The sequence below is a fragment of the Pelophylax lessonae genome (assembly GCF_965119305.1).
Source record: "Pelophylax lessonae genome assembly, chromosome: 8".
Lineage (NCBI taxonomy): Eukaryota > Metazoa > Chordata > Amphibia > Anura > Ranidae > Pelophylax > Pelophylax lessonae.
In genome coordinates this window covers 295,540,344-295,549,693 of record NC_138775.1, presented here as the reverse complement: position 1 = coordinate 295,549,693, position 9,350 = coordinate 295,540,344, and positions in this window count along the sequence as shown.

The following is a 9,350-nucleotide window of genomic DNA, read 5'->3' as shown; positions in this document are numbered from 1 at the left end:
GAGGCATTTGAGGTCTAAAGACCCAAAACCCCTCCTCTGCACTTAAAAGCATAAAAAAAAAAAAAAAAAAAGTAGCGGAGTGATGCTTGCAGCTGCAGGTCACCCCAGGTACAACCACTTGGAAGTCAAAAGGTATGTGATTTGGCGGCAAGTAGTTAAAAGTCCAAGATTTATTAATTAGTAAAAGTTAAAATAATGTATACATATAAAAACATATACAGTCATAACCCATTTCAAATGGTCCCTGAAGTCAAAAGCAGCATTAAGATGTTAAATCCCTACATGTTTCGCCCGTTGGGCTTCTTCAGGGGATGTATTGTCCGCTAAGGGGTCAAGGCACTACATCAAATAAAGACAAATATATAAATATTTATAAACAATATTACAAAAATATGTAAATACAAATTTAAAAAATGTATATATTTGTCTTTATTTGATGCAGTGCCATGACCTCTTAGCGGACAATACATCCCCTGAAGAAGCCCAACGGGCGAAACATGTCGGGATTTACCACTTCAATACCGCTTTGAAATGGGTTAGGACTGTTTTTTTTTTTTGATATGGATATTTTATTTAACTTCATTTACTAATGACTTTTAACCACTTACCTGCTGTCGATTTACGTTGGTCCTTTAACGCTAAATACTGGGGTTATTAAATTGTGTTTGGAAGACTGCTGCTGAAATACAGTGCGGTAAAAAAATATTGCAACCATCTCCATTTAATTCTCTAGGGCAGTGATGGGGAACCTTGGCACCCCAGATGTTTTGGAACTATATTCCCCATGATACTCATGCACTCTGCAGTGTAGTTGAGCATCATGGGAAATGTAGTTCCAAAACATCTGGGGTGCCAAGGTTCGCCATCACTGCAAGGTATCTGCTAAAAAAAAAAATAAGCAAATAAAAAAACAGAAAAATTTATATTATATATATATATATATATATATAATGTTTGGGAGTTCTAAGTAGCTTTCTAGCCAAAAAAAAAAAAATAATGATTTTAGCTTGTAAACACCAAGTGTCAAAAAAATGGATTTTTGTAAAATCTTACCGTAAAATCCTTTTCTCTTAGCTCATTGACAGACGTAGTCCTCGGTGATACACCACCTTCGGGTTATGTTGCCTCCACAGGAGCAGGACTAGACAGGAAATTAAAAAGCTCTGGCCACACCCCAGGGGCAGTCCCAGAGGGTATATCCTCTCTCTCTCTGCCTCAGCAAATCAGTTATGTGAAAAAGCAGTCTTTAGAGATTTTAACCCAACTCAAAAAAACAGAGGGGCGGGGACTACGTCTGTCAATGAGCTAAGAGAAAAGGATTTTACGGTAAGATTTTACAAAAATCCATTTTTCTCTAGCGCTCATTGACAGACGTAGTCCTCGGTGATACACCACCTTCGGGACGTCCCAGAGCAGTATCACAACTGAGGGGTGGGAAAATGGAAATCAAATCCCAATCTAGAAGGCCCAACCGGTGCCAACTAGAAGTTTACAATGCTCATCCTTAATGATGAGACTCAACAAAAAAAGAGAAAAAATTTTTTTTTTTTTTTTTTCAAACAGAAAAAACCCTCGAGGTAGACCACCGGTCTCCTCAAATTGCGGCTTGCAAAACCTTGCGGCCAAATGAGCCATCCGCCGATGCCGTCACATCAATTTTATAGAACTTTGTAAAAGGTATGTACCGACGACCAGGTGGCCGCCTTACATACCTGGACCACTGACGCCTGATGGCGAAAGGCCCAGGAAGTACTGAGCGCTCGAGTGGAGTGCGCCCTAACAGGGAACGGAGGACTCTGACCCTTAATAGAATAAGCCTGTACCACCGTTTGTCTAATCCATTTGGCAATGGTCGCGGCAGATGCAGGCAAACCCTTTCTGGGGCCATCCGTGATCACAAAAAGTGAATCCGTCTTACGGAAAGATTCCGTAGCTTTCAGGTATACCCTGATTGCCCGAACCACATCTAAGGAATGCAACGCATGTTCCCGATGATGCTTGGGCTGAGGACACAAGGAAGGTAGTACAATATCTTCATTCAGATGAAAATCTGAAACCACCTTGGGAAGAAAAGATGGCTTAGGATGAAGTACTACCTTATCCCTATGAATCACTAGGTATGGTGACTGGCATGATAATGCAGCCAGTTCTGACACCCTGCGAGCAGAAGTAATAGCCACCAAGAAGGCCACCTTCTGGGATAGAGTAAGCAAGGGAATCTCCCTGATGTTTTCAAAGGGAGGTTTCTGTAGAACCGACAAAACCAAATTAAGATCCCAGGGCGGTAAGGGCGCGCGGACTGGAGGAGCCAGGTGCCGCACCCCCTGGATGAAATTCCGCACCAAGGATTTGGTAGCTAAAGGCTTCTGAAAGAAGATTGCTAATGCTGAAACTTGACCCTTGATGGTGCTCAAGGCTAGCTTCTGCTCAACCCCTTGTTGCAAAAAGGCCAATATTCGAGTCACCGAATAGGTACGTGGAGGAAATCCTAAAGATTCGCACCACGCAATATAAGTCTTCCATGTGTGATAATAGACTTTGCTGGAAGTCGCTTTCCTTGCTTTAATAAGGGTAGGAATGACTGAAGCTGACAAACCTCTGTCCTTCAGTACTTGGGTCTCAATGGCCAGGCCATTAAACCCAGCGACTGTAAAGCATGATGGTAAATTGGTCCTTGAGACCACAGACATTCCCTGAGGCGAAGTTCCCACGGAACGTCTACGACTAACATGTCCAAGTCGGCCAGGCCGGCTTGAGGAGGCCAGCCTAGAATTTCTAGGACCACTGGCGCTGATAGAATCTGAACCAGGCGTCCCTAGAGGTATCTGGCCCCGACCATCCGAGAAAGTCTGGTCGTTTTCTGTTGCCACACATTTATCAGATACCTGATAGTTATCAGGAAAGGTGATCTTTTCTGGTTGAACCTCAGGGACCGAAGTCACCCGACTAGAGGCTACTTGGCCTATCTGGTCAACCAGATCCGATTCCTGTGAGGTATCGGGACTAATCTTAGGAAAAGGTAAAGGAAAAGATCTATTCAGGGAACGGTAACTACCGCTTCCTGTAGTACTTAAATGTTGGAAGGGAAGAATCGCACCGGTAGTAGTGGTTGATGCTCGATCTAATGTCCTGAATACCGGTGAAAACGTCCCCCCACCCTGAAACCGGGTGGGGGCGCACCTTCAGGCTGTGTACTCCTTTGCTTCGGGTTTGGCTGGGTTGGTCCTTTGCTTGTCCGACCAGCCCTTCTTGAACCCTCCTGGAGGAGTCTTGCCTTTCCCGCTAGTACCAGCCGGGCGCCCTTTATGGGCGGTAAAGAAAGGTCCTCGCTTGTTGCGAGGTCCCTTAGCTTTAGCAGCCTGTGGCAAAAAAGTGCTCTTGCCCCCAGTGGCATCCTTAATGATTTCATCTAGGTTGGCCCCAAATAGACGATTCCCCTGAAAGGGGAGATTTGTCAAGGTCTTTTTGGAACCTAGGTCAGCTGACCAGCATTTTAACCACAGCACACGTCTGAGGATCACCGCTGACATAGATGCATGCCCTAATAAGGGAGTAGTGTCCAAGGCTGCGTCACAGATAAACTGTAGCCCTTGTATAATCTGTTCCATCAAATCAGATGTCTCCTGGGGAATATCTTTTCCCCTAAGGTCTTGGCGTACCATTTTCGCCCATTCCGTAAATGTCTGGGAAACTAGACCAATAACAATTACTGGTCTAAATGCTGACCCTATCAGAGAGAAGATGGTGCGGGACTCTGCTTCCATCTTTCGATCCACCGGATCCTTAAAGGACGAAGTGTCCTCCACTGGGATAACCGTGGCTTTATTCAGCCTGGAAATAGGTGGATCCACCACTGGTGGTACCGTCCATTTCTTAATGATGGATTCCTCAAACGGATAGCGTCTAGCAATACGCTTGGAAATAGTAAAAGGTACGTTTAGAATGCTCCCATTCTCCTTTAATCTGATTACCGAAACATTTAGGTACAGGAAAAGCCTTCACCGTTTTGATGGGCTTATTAGTACCAAAGGGAATCTCTGTTTCAGTTGCCTCTGCCGGTAAAGCCTCAAGTTTTAAGGTTTCCTGCACTGCCACAACTAGTGCGTCCACCAATGCTTCTTCCTGAATTATAGCGGGAGAAGAAACGTCCTCCTCACTGTCTGAGGGGGCTTTACCTGAGACAACAGCCCTTGCAGAGGAACCTGCAATAGCCGTGACCACCTCTGAATCTGAGTCAGAGGTGTCAGATGGTATAGGGGTAGGCGGGGGTCGCTTCCTTGACCCCCGTCCCTGACAGGCCGCCTCCACCCGAGCCACCATAGACTCCAAAATTGCTGTAAATGACTCTACACTCTGTGCACCGGCGGGTCCCGTGGCCCCCTCGAGGGAAACAGGTGGGGGAATATGTGTGGCAGGGTCCATGATAATTCCAGTCACTTCCTGGATAATATAATTCAAAAATAAAAAAACTTTTTTTTTTTTTTTTTTTCCAGACCCCCAGCGCCACAAAGCCCCTTAGTGTTACCTGCTAGGGATCCCTATCGATCGAGAGAGAGAGAGAGAGAGATAGACCCCCAGGCTCACCACTTGATGCTCAGAGTTTAACTGCAACAGGTTACAGCGCTGTCTTCACAAACAGGAAGTCTTTTGGCTGGCTGCCCAGGAAGAAAGGAGGCGGCTCCGCCCCTCTGCACGCCTTCCGGCGCCTCCCCCAAGCTCCACGAGGTGTTTGCCTCAAACATGGCCGCCCCCATGCTGGAGACACGAGGCTACGCCAAAATGGCGGCTCGTGCGATCCAGCAAAAAAAATGGCGGCGGCCTGTACTGAATAGCGGTGTGCTGCAGGGCACACAACACTCTCTCTGCATGGAGATATGGCGTGGTTGGCGGTACCGGCCCTGGCGGACCGCATGGCCATTCGGGAGGCCTGCTAATAGCTGGAGATCTGATTAGGAAGGCAGTCTACATGTCCGTGGCTTCTGACTGGTAGGTAGCTTATTCTTAACACCGTAAGATTCCCAGAATGCCACAGATTACATCTTTTTAACATGTATACAATTAGATTGTTAGCTCCCAAACCAAGCCTCCTGGCTTTTTGCACATAAAATCACACTCAAAGTAGGAGGATCTGTGTCATTTATAGGATAGAGGGACTCTATCTTACCATACAGAGAGGGGCCCGCGTTCACAACAAGACCCGTCAGGGAAAAAGGGGGAACATACTACTCACCATACCGGAACCAGGCGGGCACCAACTCCTGACAGTACCCCTCTCCACCGGGGCGGGAGGGCTGTCGACCGATACGGACACCGTGACTCATGGTCTTTGGCGTTTCAGCGAGACGTTTAACTCGCGTGGACAGTCCTTTAATGGGACTTTGTCGCGGCCGACCCAGCGCGGAGCTATGGCCTGCACGCGCTCGTAGGCTGAACTGGGGTGACCACCGGATCTCAACATCCAGCCCGTCGCCCAGTTCAGCTTTCTTGCTTGAAGATCTCACAGGAACACTGGAGAAAAAAAGCTGTCTAAAAAATCCTTTAAGAAAAAATTCTTGCCAGGACCTAAGATCCCAGCAAGGTATCTAGGTCCTTACTCCTAACTAGACAGAAAATAACTGATTTGCTGAGGCAGAGAGAGAGAGAGGATATACCCTCTGGGACTGCCCCTAGGGTGTGGCCAGAGCTTTTTAATTTCCTGTCTAGTCCTGCTCCTGTGGAGGCAACACAACCCGAAGGTGGTGTATCACCGAGGACTACGTCTGTCAATGAGCGCTAGAGAAATAGGCCCGGTCTTAACCACTTGCCGACCGCCACAAGTACATATACTGCAGTGGTCAGCCCCTCACAGGCAAAGTGACGTATGGGTACATCACTAGGCCTGTGAGGCTCTTAGGGAGCGAGCGCGTGCCGCCGGAGGCGCGCTCCCGCACGGATCCCCCCGCGCGTGTGCCCGGCGGACCCGATGTCTGCCAGGCAATCACGATCGTCCATTAGAGCGGGATAAAGGCAGGCGGCTGATGTAAACACTGATCATACGGTTCAACTATGTAGGACCGGTGATCACTGTTCCTACACCTCAAGCCACAGCCAATCACAGTTAGAAACACGCCCCTAGGGACACACACAACCCCTCCCTCTCAAATAAAGTTAACCCCGTCACTGCCAGTGTCATTTTTACAGTAACAGTGCATATGTATAGCACTGATTACTGTAGTGATGTCACTGGTAACCCCAAAAGTGTCAAAAATGTCAGTCAAGGGTCCGATCTGTCCACCGCAATGTCGCAGTCCCGCAAAAAAAAAAAAAAAATCTTTCCCTTAGTAAACGCAATAACTTTTGCGCAAACCAATCAAAATACGCTTTTTGCGATTTTTTTTAACCAAAAATATCTAGCATAAAACAAATTGGCCTAAAATGTTAAAAAATTTTAATTTTTACTTTTTTTTGGGGGGAATTTTGTATAAAAAAAAAAAATGTGAAAAATTTAGTTATTTTTGCAAAATTGACGCTTTTTTGTTTATAGAGCATGATCAAAAAATCGCACAGGTGATCAAATACCACCAAAAGAAAGCTCTGTTTGTGGGGAAAAAAGGACGTCAAATTTGTTTAGGTACAGCGTCGCACGACCGTGCAATTGTCCGTTAAATCACGCAGTGCCGAATCGCAAAATACCCCCTGGTCAGGAAGGGGGTAAAATCTTCCGGGGCTTAAGTGGTTAATAAAGCTTTGTAACCTGTAATATCGCACCTGAAAAGCCCAGTGAATCTCTTTTTCTACTTCTTTAAATACCAAGGAATGCGGTGCTATAGCGAAGAAGATTCACCCCCACTAATTCATACAGTATTACATTACAAACACAGAAATGTCTACTCACCCTCAGTCTGAGCACCCACGGCACCTCCTTCCAGTTTTGTGGGACGGCCGAGGGCAGGGTCTTCAGATAGGATTGGTTGAGGAGGGGGGGGGGGGGGGGGGGGAGTTGGCCCCTCAAAAATACAAGCAGGGCAAAGACCCTGTTTCTACATGCCAGTCTGCTCGTTCGATCAAAACGTGCCACTTTTTAAGTGCTCATTTTGCTCTTTTTTTTTTGTAAGCACACAAAAAAAAAAAAAACCTAAACAAAAATAAAAAAAAAAATAAAAAAATGAAAGCTTGAGATGTGTAGAGATCACATGGGGTCACGATTCCATCAACTATACATTAAGAAAAAAACTAATGTTAAAAAAAAAAAAAAAAAAATTCCCAGACTGCCACGTTCACCTCATGAAACAGATTGGTTTGTTCTTATGGCAGTAAGATCAAGTTGTCGGGTCATAGAGAGGGATCCATTCAGCTCTGTAATAGGTAGTCAGGGATGAGCAGCGGGGAACATACGCCAATACCAAATCGATGACGATCTCCTACATTCACTTGGAGGCCTCATTAACATATGAGGCCGATCATAAGAAGAAAAAAAAACAAAAAACACAAAAAAACAAGGGGGTAAAACGACCACAGGACAGTAAAAATAGCGATGAGAAGATTCAAGCTTCAGGTGTACAGTTATGGACACAACGCCATATCTGCAGGATGAGGATTCCAATTCAGCAGTGTAGACACCAGATGGCGCTCACATCCCTGAGAGACATCAAGCTTCAACGTCAGCGGGCCGGGCCGGGCAATGGGGAATAGTTTCAGGACATGGACTGTAGGGGGCGCTGATGTCGTTCTTCGTCTGATTATTACAGTAGATGGGACTCTAAGAGAGGAAAAAAAAAAAACATGGAATAAATAAGACTGTAAAGCTGAACACGCTATATATTGCCCAAAGCAACAAATTTAAATATTCATTACTATATAAAGTAGACCCATTCCTGCTGGCCCTTTAACCACTTAAGCCCCGGAAGATTTTACCCCCTTCCTGACCAGGGCCTATTTTGCGATTCGGCACTACGTGACTTTTTTTGCGTGACTACGGACAATTGCGCGGTCGTGCGACACTGTACCCAAACGAATGGGACGTCCTTTTTTCCCCACAAAGAGAGCTTTCTTTTGGTGGTATTTGATCACCTGTGCGATTTTTTGATCACGCGCTATAAACAAAAAAAAGAGCGTCAATTTTGCAAAAATAACAATATTTTTCACATTTTTTTTATATGAAATTCCCAAAAAATAAAATGTAAAAATCAAAATTTTTTTAACATTTTAGGCCAATTTGTTTTTTTTTTGGTGGGGGGGGGGGGGGGGGAATGATTTTGCGCAATTTTTGATTGGTTTGCGCAAAAGTTATTGCGTTTACTAACAAAGGGAAAGATTTATGTCATTTTTGTTGTTTTTTTTTTTTAACGAGTAATGGTGGCGATCTGCAATTTTGTGGCGGGACTGCGACATTGCGGCGGACAGATCGGACCCCTGACTGACATTTTTGGGGTTACCAGTGACATTACTACAGTAATAAGTGCTATAAATATGCACTGTTACTGTAAAAATGACACAAAGTGAATGGGTTAACTTTTTTTGAGAGGGAGGGGTTATGTGTGTCCCTAGGGGTGTGTTTCTAACTGTGATTGGCTGTGGCTTGAGCTGTAAGAACAGTGATCAACGGTCCTACATAGTAGAACCGTATGATCACTATTCTTACACAGGGAGAACTGACAGATGGCTTTGTTTACATTAGCCGCCTGCCTTTCTCCCGCTGTCACGGGTGCCCGGTGGACATCGGGTCCGCCGCGCACACGCGGGGGGGGGTCCGTGACCGAGCGGGAGCGCGGTGGCGCACGCTCGCTCCCAAAACCCTTACAGGCTAGCAACGTAGCCCTACGTCGCTTTGCCTGTGAGGGGCTCACTGCCGACGTAAATAGTCGTGCGGCGGTCCGCAAGTGGTTAAAGGGTGATTAAATCCACATTATAAAAAAAAGATCAATAAAAGGTGTATTACATACTCAGTCACTATGAGATTAGTTTTTGGTTGATCCTGTTGCGCTGTTCTCCCCCCTTCTGCCCATGTCCCCAATTCAGCTAGGAATATTGCAGCTGTGGTGGAAACTCTGCACATGCTCAGTTTTCAGTGAGTTTCTATCACATATGAGCAGCCCATGTGAATATTGAGTCACACATGTGGGCGTATACATAGAGGTAAATGACAGCCCACTCCTTTCCTCCACCTCCATGCCCACTAACCAGCCAAACACAATAGGGGGAAGGATATTACATGTAGATTAATGGAGGCTTCACCTTCCTCTTATTCTTAGACACAGGCTACAGGGGAGTGACACAGCCAGTTACTGGCAGAAATCCACCCACACCATGTTATCGCCAAAAAAAAAAAGATTGGATTTCAAATTCATTATGACACACATACTATATATACA